The following is a 20,407-nucleotide window of genomic DNA, read 5'->3' as shown; positions in this document are numbered from 1 at the left end:
GGCAACCTGCCAATCACTGTCAGGATATGCCTTCTGCCTTATAACTATGGAGGGTCTACCACAGTTCCTGGTGGTTCATTGTGAATGCGCGCTGGAGTTGATGATTTTACTTGTATTTTAATGTGCTTAGTGCTTTTTTGATATTATTGGATTTTTTGACCTTCTGCTCTGTTCTTTTGACCTCTCCTTGGATTCTGTATTGGGACTTTGTTTGCTTTTGTGATTGCCTTTTATAGTCATAGTAGGCCTTTGGTACTCTTCGGAAGTCACAGTATTATTAAACAGTTTTTGTAAAGAATACATCTTTTATTCTATGAGGCCCTTTTTGTGTCTAGCTGGGGTTTTTGATGGGATTTCCGCCTCTAGAGGGGATTTTTGCAAGTGTTGTTATGACGTACATCACGCCTCAGGGATTGGCTCAAGGTTTTGTTTTATATATAGCTGTTGGATCATGGTATTGAGATTTTGGAATAATGAATTTGAGTTTTGGTTAGGTTCTTTGGAATTACTAACTGTGTTTAAAACATTACAGCTTTGGTTTTGTTTATTTCACTTTTAGATTTTGTTAATATTAGTATTTGGTGCTGTTTAAATTCTATTTAGACTTGCATTGTTTTTCTTTTTTTTAGTAATTCGTACATTATCCCGATATTACGTAGAAAATTTTAGAGTAGATAAAACTTTTAGGACTAAAGGTTGTGTTTTTGGGGGATATCAACCGATATGGGTGATCCTTTGGGACAATCACAACAATATTTGCAGGAAAAGGGATTCATAAATCCATCATTATTCTGAAGAAGCGAGCTTGCCTTTCTCAATCATTTTAAGCATTTGGCTTGATTAACATGGTGGCCATTTGCAGTTATTACCTTGAATTCAAGAATTCAGCACATACACATGTCCACTTTGTCAAATATTATTGAGAAATTCCTTTTTCAATTACATAAACATAACACCAGAAAAATACAGACCAAAGTAAAAAAAAAAAAGTTTTTATTAACTACAATAATGAACAAGAGGAATGGGAAACATGAAGAATAACAAATTACAGAATAAAGAAACAGAAATAAACATTCTGGCTGCCCCACTGAGTTTAAGTATCTAAGATATAATTGCAATCCCTGTCTGTGTGGTGGTTTGTCTTATACAGTTGATTCACTAGATAAAACAGCACAACATTCTTCATCCTTTCTTTTCAAAGCTTTGACTTTTCTTCTTCCTGCCAACTGAAACCTATACTGACTCATCTCCCTACTTATACTCTTAGTATTCATTAGAGTAATGACTGGAATGGTGTTTAAAATCTAGCCAAGCAACACTTTTGGGTTAGCACCCCAGGAAACGTCTTGGGTCAAGAATACCCTGTACAGCTCCTAGGGACACTCTCCTGGTACCGCCCTTCCCTAATAGAACCAAATGCCTCTACAATTCTAATTCCCACCACACAATTAGGAGCACAGGTAACACCCAGATATCATGGCCACCATAACAGATAATGGGTGACAACTACTGGCCAACAAATAGCTGAAATCCACTGCCCTATCCTATTTATATGCCCCAGGAGTTCCCACGTCAGGGGCATTCCCTATTAACATATACTGTACAGTATATTACAAGCCAGTGCTAATAGTTTATCTACACTTCTGACTTTGTATTAACTTTATAAATATATACAGTATATTGTCACAAAAAGCAGACACAAGAATCATAAAAAGTTTTGGGGCAGCCACCCATAAAATATTCCCTGGTTGTAAATGGGTAAATTGCTAACACTGATATGCTCAGAATGGAACCCAAAACAGAACTGATTAGGTTAGTCAAATATGGTGGCTTTAAAGGCCAGAAAAGGAAGTGAAGTCATCGAGGGTGGAAGGGTCCTCTTCCATAGGTTCGTTTCCGGACGTGATGTCAGCAAAAGCGCCGGAACCAGAATTCTTTTTGGTCATGGGTTCTTCATTGGAAGTGATATCATCCAAGTGTCCGGAACTGGAAAGTGATGTTATTCTGTCCGGAACCAGAAGTGACATCATCAAGGTCAGACCCGGAAGTGACATCATCAGGGTCAGGCAGAATTTCCCGTGAACGGTCTGCTGGAAAGTGAGAAAAAGATCAGTGCACTCCGCCACCCCCTAGTCTGGTGTGGAATTACTCTCATTTAGACCCTTTAGCTTCCTCCCATGTGCACGTGTGACAATATATAATTATTACATATAAATGTTACATATACAGTATATATATATGTATATATATATAATATGGTTGAAATAGTTTTACTGTCAAATAATGCAAGAGTACACGACACGTGTTTCACCCTAATTCTGGGCTTATCAGGCGTACACACTCGCTGCACCCCCATCTCGGGGAACCGAACCTCGGACATCAGCGCCGGAGGCGAAGCCTCGAACGTTACACCACGGTGTATGGTTCGTTCATTTGACAGCATGTAGATCGGGGTAATTACATTCATGGCATTCGTAGTCTGAATCACAATCTGATTGTATGGGTGGTTACACTATTGAAGTGAAGATGATGATTGCATGACAGCAAAGTTGGCAGAGATTTATGTCAATATCTCAGTGGTGGTAAAAAAAGTTAAAAACATTTAGAAAACTTGAATTCCCCCAAGTTTTCTGTGAAATAACAATTAAGAAGAAGAAGAGAAGAAAAAAAGTTGTACAGAAAATGAGGAAAAATTATCCCTGGATGATATTGTTGCATGTCTTCCTTTTTAATTGTATTATTTTTTTTGATGATCCTTCCATCTCTCCCTTCATGTTGAAATTAAAAACACTCCTTTACTGCCTGTGATTAAAATAATGCATTCAGGCTTTACAAAATCCCCATCTAAATCCTTTCTAGCCCATCTATTTTACTGATGAGTTACTAATAACTCTGCTTGTCTGTTTTATTTGCATTTAATGATCTCTATACAGTCATGCATTGCTCAATAGTTTGTTCATTGCTTTCTAAAGAAACAAAACTTAGTGCCACATGCTGTATGTAAAGCTCCACTCTGTCATTCTTCGCTGTAGCATTACATTTTCTTCAATTATTTTTCTGTCACTTATTACTTTCCAGTCCAATTTTTTTTTTTATTTATCTTTTGTTTATGCTGAAAAACTGCAAATTATTTCTGATTTTACAATTATAATGAATGAAACCCTGGGCAAACATTTGAACAGGCTGGAATTCATTTCAGTGACATGTGGCAGCAAATGATATGCTGTGAAGAATTCTTTGTTGTTAAGATGTTAGGAGTATTTTAATGCATGTTCCCACATTTTATTTATTTATTTCCTTTTTCCCCTATTTATTGTAGTGATGCCAGATATTATAAGAAAACAGGCTCCTAATTAACTGATGAAGTCCAACAGGTTAGTAAGACTATCAGGTCTAGTTACCAGCTTATTTGTTTTATACTGTTTAAAATATTTAAAATTCTAAAATACACAAGTTACTGTGAAAGTTTTTATTAACTCTTTATAACTCCAAGTACTGTACATTGTCAGCTCTTAGTTCACAGCACAGAGTGTATTATGCCTTTAGCTATACAGTAGAATGGGCCATATACAGTGTTTTGGAAACCTAGTAATCTTGATGATGGGCTATACTTTCTTGTACACACTCCCAAGTGCATAACATAATTCTGGGGAATTCTTATCTTGTACAAAATATCATGTATTTTTTATATAAAAACAGGCCTCAGACTGACAACTTTGTAATTGTAAAGCAGAAACCTTGTTTACCTAGCCTGCTTAAAACAGCATGCTGTCTAGAAGCATTTTCTGTTTCTTGCTTCAAGGTGGAAATCAGCTGAACAGGAGAGGAAACTGTACCACTGATTATTTTTCTTTTATTTAGTCCACTTGGAACTTTATACCAGATAACATGAAAAGAAGAAGTCCACAAAATTAATTGATCTCTGTCTTTAAAATCTTTTTTTATCATATGAGCATTATTTTTATTGCTGGTGTGTTAAGATTTTTGATATTTATAGTGTAATATACTGTATTCTCACAAAACATGAAACTGTCTTGAAACTATAAGTATGGGTTAACAGTTGCATGGTTTCCAGCAGTTTTTTTGGCATGTAGGTGTTTCTTTTACATAATCCAAAGTAAATAAATATAAATGGAGACAGCAGTAGTGAATGTAAATTAAACCAAATTGTTGCTTTTCCAACTCAGTACAAACATAAAGCATGAATGACTTATGTTAAAGGGATACTCCACACAAATACTATAGGTTTCTCGCCTTTTATGATTTGTGTTGTTAGCTGAGAATTTTTTTTTTATCTCATGTTTACAAGGAGAACAGAGATAACAAGCTTTCTGATAGAGTTCTGTCTTCAATTCAAAAGGATGCTTCCATGTGACTGCATTTCTTCTGCATACATTGCTTTGATTTTCCAAAATCATTTATTTAACAATATTTTAGCAAAGATTTGGCTCACTGTGGGCACACAACTGCATGATATAATGTGTGGATTATGCAACACGATTAACGTGAGACTTTTTCATAGACGTTTTTACATTGTTTCCTGTGGTCCAGCACTGGTCTCCATAGACACCCATTTTATCAGAAGGTTTCTTATCTCCATTCTTCATGAAAACATAAGATTAAATATGTTTTGTGTCTATCACTATTCCACATGGGGTAAGTAACATATAAAAAATATTATTTTTGTGTGGAGTGTTCCTTTAAGTGACAATAACAGAAATGTAAATCTCCTGCAGTGACTAGTAAATATGATGAGACCTCATATAGACATTTCAAGGTAATTAATTGTATCTATCATACAATATATAGAATGTTTTGTGGTCGCAGTAAAGATGTCCTCAAATGTGAACCTGGAAAGAGACATTTTGGGTAGAATTGAGGGAGAATGCAGTCTACAATAACACATCTTCCTTTTCCACCTTTAGAATAGAGCAGGATGTGCCTGAAGAAACCAAATGACACTTCCAAAGAATCTGCCTCTTCCCTTACCTTATAAAAGAAGTTCATCACCAAGAATGGTTATTTATTTGGAACCAGCAGTCAAGAAGAACAGACCTTCCAGAGATGGCTAACTTATTCATTAGAGAAACCTAGCTGTGAAGCCAAAAATTATTTTCTTTAGTACAACCCTTTTTCCCTTGTTTTGCACAATTAAATGGGGCATCCCATCTGGAACACCCGACACTTCACTCATTTTACATAATAGGTGAGTGAGTTTTCAACAATATTTTAGTAATAGTAGTTTAATTATTTAACTATTAAATTATGGGCGGCACAGTGGTAGCTCTGCTGCCTTGCAGTAAGGAGACCAGGGTTCGCTTCCCGGGTCCTCCCTGTATGGAGTTTGCATGTTCTCCAGGTGCTCCAGTTTCCTCCCACAGTCCAAAGACATGCAGGTTAGGTGCATTGGCGATCCTAAATTGTCCCTAATTTATTATAAAAAGAGTATATCTTATTATGATCACTTCCGTGGCATTGCCTTTTTAGGACATTATTATACCAGAGTATAACACATACTGTACATTTCTTTTTTCTTCAGCCGTATGACAGCACAATCAGAAGCTTTGCTTTACTCAAGGCACTCTAGATTCTTTTCACAGTTCGAATCCATACAGTGAGATTGATTTTCATCTGCAATTTGTTTAAAGTAAGTGTGTGTGTGTGTGTGGGTTTGCCTGTGGATTTGTGGACACTGCAATGGTCTAAACCACATTCAAAGACAGGTGCCTCGCTAAGGGTATATCTTTCCAAAATCTGAATTGAACTTGCCATATAATAGAAAATAAATATGTATGTTTTCCTTTTTTCCTGACTTTACCAACAGGTGACCATAGGAGTTACACTTATGAATGTTAATCCTAGTTAATAATATGCCCCTTATGTACCTCTTTAACACCCTAACCTCCTTTTATAACAAATATACAAGTAATTATGCTGGCTCTCAGTATAATGGCAAGTCATTTTGTTTCTGTACTCAAAGAAAATATAGGCCCACAAACAGATGGTGGCAGATATGGCACAAGAGAGTTTTATGATATGTAAAAAAAAAAGAATCATATTCTTAATTATAAGTTGCTCTCTTTTCTATAATTTTGTTGAAGAGCATATAATATAAAATAAATTCAAATGGGATTCCTTTACTCTCACAGATACTTTAATCAAAATTTGTTTATGCATCTGAAAGAAAATAAGTTTGTGTAAGTGTTTAGAAAGAGCATTTAATTGTCACAGGGGAAATAAAAATGTGTAACAAGCTTATATGTTAAATTACGAATTATTCCCACTTCTGGTCTTTGGCATCGAATGTCACGGTGTGTGACTATGTCCAATTAACCTAGGCTAATCACTGTTTCATCCAGTTTCACACTTCAGAGTTGTTGATTATGGGGCAGAAGAAAGTGAAATGAATGTCATATTTCTATTACGTTAACTGTTTGACAGTTTCTTTTTCCAATTACTTCTCAAAACTGTCTTTCTATATACTCATCTTTTAATCCTGTGTTCTCTTCTGGTTGAGGCAGCAGAAATGCCTCAGATAGCAGTCTCATCAAGCAACACGTATTCAGAAATTTAAACTAGTTTTCATATTTCTTGCTTTACATTTCAGTTTAACTGAATTTAAAGTCTGAATGATTAGCTGCAAGCTTTAGCTCACTGAGGGATAACTAGTTCTTGAAAGCATGACATCCTGACATCTGCTGTTTACAACTCTGATAGTTTTAAGCATAAAACCATAAGGAGGTCTGCTAGACTTTAAACATTTAAGATTGACGCAGCTGAAACTACTGTGACATGGGTGTTTCTGTGTGCCACCTTTCACAAGAACAACATGCCAAAACAAAATACTTAATCAAAATAATTGATTTATTGTACTCAAAGTAATGAATAGGAGGTGTATAAGTGGGAAAATGTTAGACCACCTAGACAGAAAGGAAAACCCATGGCTATCAACAAAATGTTTCTAAAGGGTTGTGGACCCTGTTTGGTAGGGGTAGAACACATCTACTGTTGAAAATTATGCTGCACAAGAACCCAAATAGTCTCACTGCTCACTTCCAAAAACCTTCCAATTCACACTCTCTTTAAATCACTGGTCACAGTTCTCTGCCAGGATATCCCATTGCCACTGCTTTACCCCATTTTACTTATGGTGCCAAGCAGAGTTGCATTGTGGTGCAGCAGTCTATTAGCCAGTGAAAGCGCTATGAAGAATCTGCCTGTTGTTACGGATCTGCCATTGTCCAGAAATGGCTCCATAAGCTTTATGACCACAGACTTTGAACATCTTTGCCCTGGGTAGTAACTCAAAACACAGCTCTCAACAAAACATTGCCATATATCCGAAATCGAAGCAAACCTATCATTTTTCACATGTTCTGCACGGGTGTCTTTGTTGTCAAAGCACAAATGCCGCATGATAGTCTCATAGCAGTCACGGGGCATTGTATCGTTGACTGCCGGTACAACAAATAGTTCTGAGCAGGCATCAAGCACAGCACCAACTGTGGTCATCAATGCTCTTGTGAAAAGAATGGAGATAAACGTCATCAACTCAGAGAGGAAGAGGCAAGTTCATTGTACCACTTGAACGTCACCAACAGAATAAAACTGAATAATAAAAAAAGCGCTAATTTTTACAAGTAGCCAAAATTTATACCGGGTGTTACAGATTCAAATCAAATGCATGTTTTTATTATATTATAGTAATAATAATAGCAGCTCATTACTCAAAACGCAGAACCCGGAACCTTTTTGTTATAAGGCAGCAGTTCTTACCTCTGCACTATCCAAGAATACATATCAATGTTCTGTTGATTGACATTTGAGCTTTTGTTTGTAACTCATTGACAGCAACATATAAGTTGAATGATTTTTTTTTTACCTTGGTTATATTCTTGAATGAAAGCGCATGTGTTTGATATTTGGACTAAAGTCTTCACACATTATACACTTCACGTCATTATTAGTATAACATGGGAAAAGTTTCTGCTTTAGGTATATGTTCAGCTTTTCTTGCTTTGTATTTCCTTTCATCCTATACTTACACAGACCATTGTAGACATGGAACACACATGAAATTCATTTGTTCCAAATAATGATATATTTACCCTATACAACTCCAGGCACCTCATACCACAATAAAGAGACATAAGCTGGGAGAAGTTTGCATCTGATTTCAGCTCTGTCGGGTGGGGGATGGGATAGTAGGCTTCTTGTGCTGATCGACACATTTGCAAAACAAAAGACGCTGATAAGGAGAGGTGCAAAGGAATTTAAGGCCCAGGATTACAAGTTTTTTCGTAGGGTTCATGGATTCTAGTGTTAAACAGTCTTATAGTGTTTCTTCTAGTTGATCATTGAAGCTTACAAACTGTTCGTCAAAACCATCTATTTCTCCTTAATGGCTTTAATTTTCAGAATGGATTTTGTCTTTTGCTCCTCACTTTACATGCTGGACCCATCCATATAAATCTCATACTTGACCAAACTGACTGTGTTGTGGTCACCTGAGATTGGGTGGTGTTGACTGCTCAAAAACAGTGTTTCTTAGCCTGTGTGAAAACTTTTCTCCTTGCTTTGTGAAATTAAAGTTGACAGTTTCACAGTTCCAGGACTTGTTTTTCATTTTTTTGGACTTTAATCTCTTGTAGAGTGTAGTTTGAAACATTATTTTTAATTTCAGGGATTACCTCTATGTATTTAATCTCCTGCCTACTTTCAGAGTACTCTGGATAACTGAATTTAAATAAAATAATTTTTTTGTTTCAACTGCTTTGTCATGGTTGTTTTGGCTGTATGGATCTAAGTTCCCTTTTTGGCTTACATTGTACTTTTAAATGGGAAGTAATTTTGGGAGTTGACTATGAGTGATCACAAAGCAACATATGCAGATGTGCAAGGCCAGAAGAAAGCAAGAAGAATGTGATAGGAGCAAAAGCGAGGCATGTAATAGTGATGCTTACTCTAGAATTAAGCTTTGAATAACTCAATAATACTGAAATTGTCCTGATTGCATTTTGTTTAGTTAATTTTCTCTCTGATCCATGTTAATCTTATTGAAATGGTAGTTTCACTTTTGTTTTGCTCCTCCGTTTTTTTGCTTGGACTTGCTATTACATTTTACTGTTATTAGTTTGTTTTTTTAACACCACTATTTTGTTTTTCCATGAGCTTCAGCATTTTTATCATTGTTTGCTAAGACACCATGGAAGTCAGGACATGTTACACCATCCACGTGATGCTGTTTAAGCTGGGACAGCATACACATATCTATTGAAGTTTGTGTATAATTTGAAATACTTGTTGTGCATACTTTGCTAAAGAATCTTTATTTATCAGCTTTCTGCCCTTGTTATTTTGACATTTCACATATTTTGCTTTTTTGTAATTTCATTAAACTTCCTGGTTGTGATCCCTGCTATTTTAGTAATCGTGTCTTTATCTCCTTGCCCTTGTAGTCTGCCCATTTATTACAACTCTGGCAGTACAAACAATATATGACTTTTGGCACTGAAAAATAAAGACTATTTACGATTTTAAATTTTTGCACTAAGTTTTGTAAGATTAATTTCTCCTTTCAGAACAGGCAGAGTGATGGCTCTGTGGCTAAGGATCTGCACTGGTATCTTGAAGGCTGTCAGCTCAGATCCCATTAGTGCCAGTAAGGACTCTACTCTGAAAGCCCTTACCCTGAAAATTGATCCAGGGGTGCTGTACAATGGCTGACCCTGCGTTGTGACTTCCAAAGGTCATGTGAAAAGACAATTTCCCCTCAAGGATTAACAAAGTATATCCAAATATCCAAATCCAAAATGAAAGAAAAAAAAAACAGTTTTTACTAAATTGTCTTTATAAATAAAGGCTATGTAAACGTTTAACAAATAAGAGTACACACATAGGATCATCATGATTTCCACAGTAGAAATCTCATCTCTTTGTTAAAATATCAAAAAAAGTGAATGGCATACTTACATAAGGATTCATAATTATTTTGAAGCAGAAAATTAAAGTCATGCATTATGCTCAAGACCTTCTACGTGCCTGCATTTATTTACTCTACTTTAGTTACTTTAGCATTTTAAAACTTTCATAGGAAACCACCAAGATATTCACTGAAGTAACATATATATTTTCGCATGATATTCTGTATATATTTAAAAATTACAGGCATTTCATATGATTAAATTACCATTATTGTGCTTTCTTTAATAGTGGCCAATTTTATTACATTAGCTATATAAAAGTAGAAAATTATAATTAGGAAATACAATATTAGTGTAAAAGCCTTTTTACTAAATGAATACATTCTAACAATACTGTATTATGTGTAAAATGGCGTAGAAATTTCAATTGACTTTATTCTGCACATCTACACTCAATTAATTCGATTTTATTATCACCAAGAGATTTATACCAGTATCATTCTGATACCAGTATCAATAGGCACAAAGAAGAAGAAACCAACCTTGGAGACAAGGGCAAATTATGCAGCAAGTTAAAAAAGTAAATTTTTAATTTTACAACCGAGAAACCTGCAATGGCAAGCAAGTATATTGGATTTTCATATGTGCTATCTGGTTATACAAAAGCCTAAGTTGTGTTTGTCATTCATTTGTATGTTTTAATTTTCCAATGATTTCTGTTTCAAGCCAAGAGAAAGACAATGGCAAGTCCAATGACATTCTGATTATGTAAATATATGTAAATTGTATGTACAGAATTTACATATATGACTAACAGACACTCATAACAGAAAAAGTATTTTTTTGCAGTGTTTGCACCCCACAAGCATCTCAGTGTGGACAGTTTATAAAAGTAATCCTGGTGGCAAAATAAATGTGGTGTGATACAATTTCTATACTGCACTGCACATGGATGTTATTATGGACAGCAGCTTTTATAATATACTAGGAGGTTCACCCCCTGCTCGCTTTGCTCGCCAACCCCCCTGGCCTGCGCTACACACCAGCCATTTCGCATCTCTGCCACTTGCGTTGTGAAGAAGGGGGCTGAATGCACCCCAAGGAGATGCGGTCACTCCTAAGATAGATCACTCTTAAACGGTGATACAATGGGAAACAAATATAGTTTTTAGCTGCTGGCTTGCTGCTGCTGCTGTTGTTGTTGTTGTTGTTGTTGTTGCCGCCACTACAATGCCGCGTGGCGCTTCAAACATTTAAAAACCTGTACAGTTGCTGTCCTACTCTTTGTCTTTTATTTCTAACCCTGGGCGTGGTTAAATCTCTTGGCACAAAGTCTTGTCTCACGGGACATGAGTTCTTGATATTTTTTACTTTATAATTTAAAAATGGAATAAGTATCTGAAAATCTCACAACATCACATTAAAGTTTGATACATTATGAAAAGAATGATACAAAACATATATATGTAGGTTTTAAAATAAGCCCAATTTAAAGCATCACAAAAAACGTGACATAAATTTGTTGCACTTTTAGACTTAGGATTTTATATATATAGAGTAGATTAACATCAATAATATACTGTACTGTATTTCCTAGCATGTTAGCCAAATAATTACTTTTTTCCCTAGTAGTACAGCAGTAATAATTTCAAACCAATGAGGATCTATTTGAGCAATACAAAGAACAATAGGGCTAAATAAATCAGCATGCAGTGTTCTGGAATTTCAAAGTTTTGACCAGCCATAACCTACTGTGAACAAGAGCAATCTCAGCTAGTAAGGTGTTATCAGTCTGGTGTCGGCATTTGATGAGCCTGCAGAATTTGGCAAAATTGCATTATTTTACTCTTGGTTCATATCATGCAATCCGACTTTGGTCAGAACATTAATTGCATGCTGTGGCTTATGGTAAGTCAAGCACAAAAACTGTGAAAGAGCAGAAGAAATTTGAACTTTATAATATTTACATGTTTGTGAAGAATCGTAAAAAAACACCACACCTAATAGACAAAAATGAGGGCTTCATAATGAAGGAAGCAAAATGCAAGTCATTAGAGAAAGTCAGAATACTCACTTCAAAAAAGCTTCAACCCTTTACATTCACAATTATTCTCACTGAATTACAACTATGTTTGAAAGTACATGTTAACCACACATAATTTGCATTTACTGTGTAGTAAAAGTTGGCATACTGCATTTTCTTGGTGAATGTTTAAAACTAATAATAATATCCAAGATTCTGTTAGTGATGATGTGGACTGTTGTCAGAATCTGCCAACATAACACATTTTTACTGTTCAAATGAAAGTATGATTCACTGTAGCTAAAATATGATGTTGACTAAGCAAACGTTTTCATATTTTGTCCATAGTAAACCAAGGCTTACTCCACACTAACATGGAAAAAACTGCAAATGCATCTTTTTTATTTGCTTTGGTCTTCCACTCACACTAAAATGGTGTTCCTAACCACTGAAAATGAACCTTTTTGAAACTGTTCTCCAACGTCTATGAATTTCAAATAACCAGGTCTCATATATCAATGTAGATAGGGAAAGTTGAACTTTTCAAAAACATTGAATTATAATCAGGCACTGACTGTAGTTTTGTTGGGGTCATGCAGTTTGTGAACTCATCTTTGCTATTGGGATAGCCATTTCCAAAATTCTCTGCATCACCCAATCTGTATTGTACCTTGAGACCATAATATTTCCCAATATTTATTTTTCCAGGGCTCACAGTCTATATTTTCCATGTCCCTGACTTCGTTATGCTCCTTTTAGAGCTGTTTTACATCATCTGTCCAAATAATGGAAGTCCGGTTTAGTGTTTTCTTCATGGTGCTCTTTGTTTTCCTTGTCCTTTTGGCTTTTTTATTTACTTTGCATTTGCTATTTAAACAAATATTACTCTTGGTCAACATACTGTGCATGTCCCATGAGAAAGATTTGTGCGTTTTTAGTGTTTCAGTAATGGACTGAAAATGCATGTAGCATGTATGGAAAACATTTGAAATGAAAGCAAAGTTTTCAAATTTTTCCATGTTAGTGTGAACCAAGCTTGTAATGGCAGTATCAGAACACTGGATACTTGTACCATACCAGAATATTGTTATATATAAAACATTTTAACTAATGAGCAAACCACTGAATTGATTTATTTAATTTGAACAATGTGAAAACTCTTTTACAGAAGTAAAGATCCAAAAAAAACTTGTCTGCCTTTGACAGGCATTCATAGTTTACTGGGCTTATATAATTGACTACAGCCATTTTAATCTTTGCCCAATCTACTTACAGTAATATTTTTCATAGTTTTTTTCCATACACATTTTTGTTTTTTTCTGTGCTTGAAACTGGACAATCTACAGAAGGTTCTCCGAGGTACAGAGGTATGTAATTTACCAAATATTGATCCAAGTATTGAGAATGGTTCTACTTGTTTGCAGAAAAGATGGAATCTTATTTTCTCTCCTTGTGACTGAAAACAGATTATAATGCAATACTAACACTCTATAATCCTGGTAGAAACATTCCTAGGAAGGCAGAAAAGTGTGAGCCATAAAACAAAAAGGGGAAAAAGGAAATCTACCATCTTAAATTTGCCTGTCTGGGTTTCAACAGCTACTCTAGTCTGTTGCATGTACATAAACTTGCAAAATTAAACAAAGATACATTAACTAGGATTCACAATTACAGGTTAGATGAAAACCTGCTGATACCTATTGAGTCATGAAATAATTTACCTGCTTTTTTCAAGCCTGTTCGACAGTCATTCTCCTTTCCCACTTTGCACTTTCAACCAGGATTTCAATTGCCATTAAGTAAGTAAGCAGTTTATAAAATTGTGTGAGTTTTTTCACGACAAGTTTCCACTATGCTAAATTCACCATCTCAATAAGCACCAACTACTGTGGTGGTCTTATAGACTATAAATGAACTGTATGGTGTTTTTCAAAATCTCAATTTCACCTTAACAAGCTCTCCAACTGTTTATTAGGGCATTTTTCAGAAGTAAGTGTTTAATTTCACAATATTTTAGTCAACATGCATATGTTTGAAATTTTGTGAGCATGCATCTAGATATCTAATATACTGATACTGCAACATGAGGAAATTGAGATTTTTTTGAACATTTTGATATTGTTTGTTTTTTGTTCAGTACTGAGCTCCACAGATGCCTATTGTGTCAGGGATTTTATTATCTCTGATGTCTATAAAAACAGAGATAAAAAACTTTTCTCGGCCATTACTAAAGACAACACAGGGTAAGTAGCAAATAAAAAATTATTTTTGGGTACTGCATTCCTTTAAGACACACGTGTAACCAGAGAATATGGACATGCATCAGATAATGGAATTGCTACACCTTCCAGGATATAAAATAGTTGTTGCATAGTAAAACGACAAGCTGGCTAAACACAACTTGCTTTGCACTGCACATTTCTTGCATTTTCTACTCAGTTCAAGGCTGTAGATCAACAGTACAGAAAACAGAAACAGAACTAAACACTTTGTTATTTGATTCTTTGGATACACTTTCTGCATTCTGGCCTGACAACAGTGATGCTACAAATAACCAAGCACATGCACTTGTCTGGCAAAAGAACCAACAGCAACCAGGACATATGCATGATGTGCCCTAATGGTGCAATCAGATGGAAATAGCATGAAATCACACCCAAAAACACTTGGTCTTAACATCTGGTGTCTCGTACAATTCCTTTTCTTGTCTGCCCTGAAACCTAACAGCTGATAAACTAAACAGGACTTGGCAATTGCAAGTTGACTGAGGGCATACAGACTGCTCAGGTAAGACATGCAAAGCAGATTGCAGCAGCCAAGGATGGAGTTTAGCTGGCTGCGGTACACCTTGCTTGTCTTGCTCAGCGTTGTGGCAGCTGCTAAGTCCTGTTAGCCTGTGCAGCTCGCCAGACCACTGGAGCTTCAGCTGCCCTGGTTTTGTCAGTGTCACAATTTCTCTTCTTTCATCAACTTCTGGTATTTTGCAACTGCAATAATGTTTCCATCAAGAATTCAAGTGTTTGTCCCTGGCTATACCCAGCTTGCATTCCTTGTAAATTCTTAGTTTTGACCCTTTCATTCACTGGCATGGTATTTTGCTTCAACTCTTACAATTCCTAGCTTGTGCAATTGTATGGTAACAACTCTTGTTTGTTTTATTTTTTTTTTATTTTTACAATTCATTCTTGTTCCTTGGTACTTATTTCTGCCATTGAGATTTAGAAGGCATTAAGAGGAAAAATATTATATGTGTTGATTTTTCTTATATTTATAGCTGGATCATGACAGGTGACTGTGTATCAAATAGGTGCCACTCACTACATTTTTACCACAGCAGAAACTATATACACAGGTATCAAATGGCTTACAGTCATATGAAAAAGTTTGGGAACCCCTCTTAATTCTCTGGATTTTTGTTTATCATTGGCTGAGCTTTCAAAGTAGCAACGTCCTTTTAATATTTGACATGCCTTATGGAAACAGTAGTATTTCAGCAGTGACATTAAGTTTATTGGATTAACAGAAAACATGCAATATGCATCATAACAAAATTAGACAGGTACATAAATTTGGGCACCCCAACAGAGATATTACATCAATACTTAATTGAGCTTCTTTTGCAAATATAACAGTCTCTAGACTCCTCCTATAGCCTTTGATGAGTGTCTGGATTCAGAAGGAGGTATTTTTGAACATTCTTCCATACAAAATCTCTCCGGTTCAGTTAAATTTGATGGCTCCCAAACATGGACAGCTTGCTTCAAATCATCCCATAGATTTTCAATGATATTCCAAGTCAAGGGACTGTGACGGCCATTCCAGAACATTGTACTTCTCCCTCTGCAGGAATGCCTTTGTATATTTCGAACTGTGTTTTGGGTCATTGTCTTGTTGGAATATCCAACCCCTGTGTAACTTCAACTTTGTGACTGATGCTTGAACATTATCCTGAAGAATTTGTTGATATTGGGTTGAATTCATCCGACCCTCAACTTTAACAAAGGCCCCAGTCCCTGAACCAGCCCCACAGCCCCACAGCATGATGGAACCTCCACCAAATGTGACAGTAGGTAGCAGGTGTTTTTCTTGGAAAGCGGAGTTCTTCTTCTGCCATGCAAAGCGCTTTTTGTTACGACCAAATAAGTCAATTTTTGTCTCATCAGTCCAAAGCACTTTGTTCCAAGATGAATCTGGCTTCCCTAAATGAGCATTTGCATACAACAAGCGACTCTATTTTTGGTGTGAGTGCAGAAAGGGCTTCTTTCTCATCACTCTGCCATACAGATGTTCTTTGTGCAAATTGCACTGAATTGTAGAACGATGTACAGATACACCATCTGCAGCAAGATGTTCTTGCAGGTCTTTGGAGGTGATCTGTGGGTTGTCTGTAACCATTCTCACAATCCTGTGCATATGCCGCTCCTGTATTTTTCTTGGCCTGCCAGACCTGGGTTTAACAGCAACTGTGCCTGTGGTCTTCCATTTCCTGATTACATTCCTTACAGTTGAAACTGACCGTTTAAACCTCTGAGATACTGTAGCTTTTTGTAGCCTTCCCCTAAACCATGAGACTGAACAATCTTTGTTTTCAGATCTTTTGAGAGTTGCTTTGAGGATCCCATGCTGTCACTCTTCAGAGGAGAGTCAAAGGGAAGCACAACTTGCAATTGACCACCTTAAATACCTTTTCTCATGATTGGACACACCTGTCTATGAAGTTCAAGGCTTAACGACCTAATCCAACCAATTTGGTGTTGCAAGTAATCAGTATTGAGCAGTTACATGCATTCAAATCAGCAAAATTACAAGGATACCCAAATTTTTGCACAGCCAGTTTTTCACATTTGATTTAATTTCATACAACTAAATACTGCTTCACTAAAAATCTTTGTTCAGAAAACAACCCAGCACTCCTAGGAAATGAAAGACATACCACTGTTATTTTTTTTGTTGAAAGTAGAGTAAATTATTATGCAGGCTGAGAGGGGTCCCAAACATTTTCATATGACTGTAAAAGCTGTTGGACATGAAATGTACATCAGTATATAGAAAGATAATGTGTAGTGTGATGTGATTGCATCAATCAGAGAAAAAAAGCAAGACTTCATGCCCATACCTCTATATCTACCACTGTTGTTCCCTGCCTGTAGAGATGGACAGGCACAATGGTAGAGTGGGGCGAAATAGTATCTCTGTGGTTGAATGTTTTTCTTTTATCTGGATGAGTAATGCAAACAGCAGCTGATAAGGTTCACATGTGTACATATTCAAATAACTATACAGGATGTGAAGGTATTGGGGGGGTAATATTGCACCCCTGACCCCAGACACCACTTTTTTATTGCTTCCCATTCAAAGAAGATAGCCAGTTAATGACAAGATTGATTGAGAGTACTACCTCTGTTTTGTTCTCTTCTAATTGAGTTCTTGTCTCTATTACTTTTCCAACTCTCTGGATTATTAAGAAGTGTTTTTTAAAGATGGACCTGGGAGTAATTCTGGGATGTAAGAAAAGTACTCCAGAAGTACTTCTTTGGTTTTAGGACAAAGACGTTGCCTCAAGAGCTCCCTCCAGTGGCTGAAGAAGTTCCAGACAGAGCTGTACTCTCCAACTACAACTCCCATGTAGTTCTGTAGGATTCCAGAAGAGTAAGATGTTGGAAGCATGCTGCCACCCAGTACACTGAGGGAACGTAAGGATATAGCAAGTAGGCCTCAAGTACCAATACATCAATACAGCCTTTCTACTGGAAAAGGTACTGTCAACCATCTTGGCTGTGATACCAGACACCAGGGGCCTCATGTATAAACGGTGCGTATGCACAGAAATGTTGCGTACTCCCGTTTCCACACTCAAATCACGATGTATAAAACCTAAACTTGGCATAAAGCCACGCACATTTCCATGGTAACTCATACCTTGGCGTACGCAATTTCTCCGCTTGGTTTTGCAGACTGGCGGCACCCAGCGTCAAAGCAGTGCTACTGTTCCTGTGTGGTCACCCTTTCTTTCTTAGCTCCACATTCCTGACGACGGCTTTATAAATACACTGAAACTAACTGCATATTGTTTATTAGTGTAATGCATCTGATTGTAATTAACCTGCAGCAATATAATGGTCCAGGGAATAGCCATAGTATTCCAAATACCATAACTGCTTTAACGTTGTAACTCTCACTGCATCTTCTTTCAGCTGCTCCCATTAAGGGTTGCCACAACAGATCATCTTTTTCCATATTACTCTCACTGCACCACTCGGAGTATTTATATCACTGTATCTGAGTGGGGAATCACAGCAGCAGCTGATCAGAAAGAGAAATATCGGTATACAGCATGAAGCAGACGCTGACTCAGCCACGGCAAAACGCTTTAGAGACTTCCCAGTACGGACTTTGCAGTTTAGAAAAGGTTTCATCCCAAGAACTCTAAACGCACTCAATCAGTCCATCAAGTGCTCCTTGTAGAACTGTTTACTTATAAGTACAATTACCTCACTGTAAACTTGCACTACAGTTATAATATTGCACAACCTGCGCCACTTTATAAAGCGCGTATTTACATATGATGACGGTATTCATTTTTAAGATGAAATGCAGCAAAATATGTTGATTATATTATACAGATAAAACTTTAACTTCATTTAAATAATCTGTATTGTTAATAATTAAACATGTGAGGACACGGTGCCACAGTGCTAGCTAGTTCAGGGATTGTTCCTGCATTGCGTTGTATTCTTGCGCTGACGCGACACTGGAAAGATAGACGGATAGAATAATTAAACATGTACTACGAAGATATTTCAATGTTCCTTAAAAGTTTTGAAGAATCGGCGTTCTAAGCTTACAAATGGCTTCACGTCTATTACATAGCTGATTGTGTGGCGATTGGGTATTTGGAGACAGAAAAGTAAGGACAGGAATTGGAGGTTAGTACGTTTGAAAGAGACAGTACTGCTTTGATAAATTATGTCATTGAAGGTCGCGCATGGCGCAGCAAGCCTCTTGCGTGAGATATGAACAAGCACTGCGCCACCTTGTTCCCATGTTTAATAACATGCTTTAACTCCTGTCATCATGAAAAAGATATCACGTATACATCTCAGTATTTTAATTATTCAGAGAGCTGTAATATCACGAATGTAATGGCTTATGTGTCCTGTCGGAGAAAGAGAAAGCCTGTTTAAGAAGCAGGTAGTGATTCACACACAGAGCACAAAGAAGATCAAATACAGAACAAAGCATTTAACGTCCTACTTTAGTTACAATGGGATTTGAGAAACTAGTAAATTAAACGATTTTAAGATGAAGTTTATGATGTTCTACTTTAATGACAAAATAAACTACGTGATTAAAGTGGAAATTTTGAGATTAAAGTTGACATTTCGTGCTTTTTTCCCACTGTGTGCCTATTTTTTTGTCTGTACCCTAATAAGCTTTCATATGACACTCAGACGGTGGGCTACGACTTGCCTTTTCACGGTGACTTTGATATGTGATTTCTTTTTTATTTCGGGCACTGTGCGACTTTGTGAACTTGAGCCTTCGAGTTTCTCTGACACTGTCACTCGATCAGCTTCCTTTTGTTGATTATACCACTGTTTAAACCAACAAATAGTACGTTTTTCATTTGCCTCCACTTGGTATTCGCTGAAATTCTTATATTTTCCCCCGTGCTTTTCCCATTGTGTTTTCTCAGAAGGCTATTTATATCGATTTGCATATTCAAAGAGGCATAATTCTGGGAGGAGTTGGGGCGGGACAGAAGGCGTGTGCACGTGCGTTACTTTTCACGCTGATCAGGATTTATGTAGTGGAAGAACGTGAAAGTTTTCGTACGTACAGATTCCTGCATCTGGATTTTTCTGTGCGTACGCACATTCCCGCTTTTGTGCTTACGCCATGTTATAGTGTGAGTTCTACGCACGGCGTTATACATGAGGCCCCAGATCTGCAAACTGTTTCACAAGTTTTTAATTCATAGTATTAAATCAAAAAGTGATCACAGAATTGAAAAGCTTACGATACAAGACAAAATAATGTTGTCTTCTCTTGCATTTATTGCATTTAAGGTAATATTTTAATAATATCCCTCTATCCATTTGTTCCTCCACTTATCCAGATCAGGGTTGTGTTTCGCTAAAATGATGAGGTTCTAAAATGACCTAATGTGTTTTTTTTTTTCACGGCAGTGTTTTTGAAATATTTTTAAAGGCTATTTCAGAAGGGCCAAATGATCTGTCTTGTTTCAAAGGAATATTTTGTCCTAATTCTTGATAATGCATTCTAAGATGGTAAAGTCTGTGCAGGCTAAATTGTTATTCTGTTAGCTTTGGGTTGTTCATTATTCTAATATATTGTGGAGTATGTACTATTATTTACCCATTGTTTACCTTTATGTGTCAACCATTCCCCCCTCCCGCCAAACAGGTTTTATTGACTTAGTATTGCATTATTATCTTTT

The sequence above is a fragment of the Erpetoichthys calabaricus genome, chromosome 7 (assembly GCF_900747795.2).
Source record: "Erpetoichthys calabaricus chromosome 7, fErpCal1.3, whole genome shotgun sequence".
Lineage (NCBI taxonomy): Eukaryota > Metazoa > Chordata > Cladistia > Polypteriformes > Polypteridae > Erpetoichthys > Erpetoichthys calabaricus.
The sequence above is the reverse complement of the archived record's forward strand: the minus strand, read 5'-3'. Positions refer to the sequence as shown.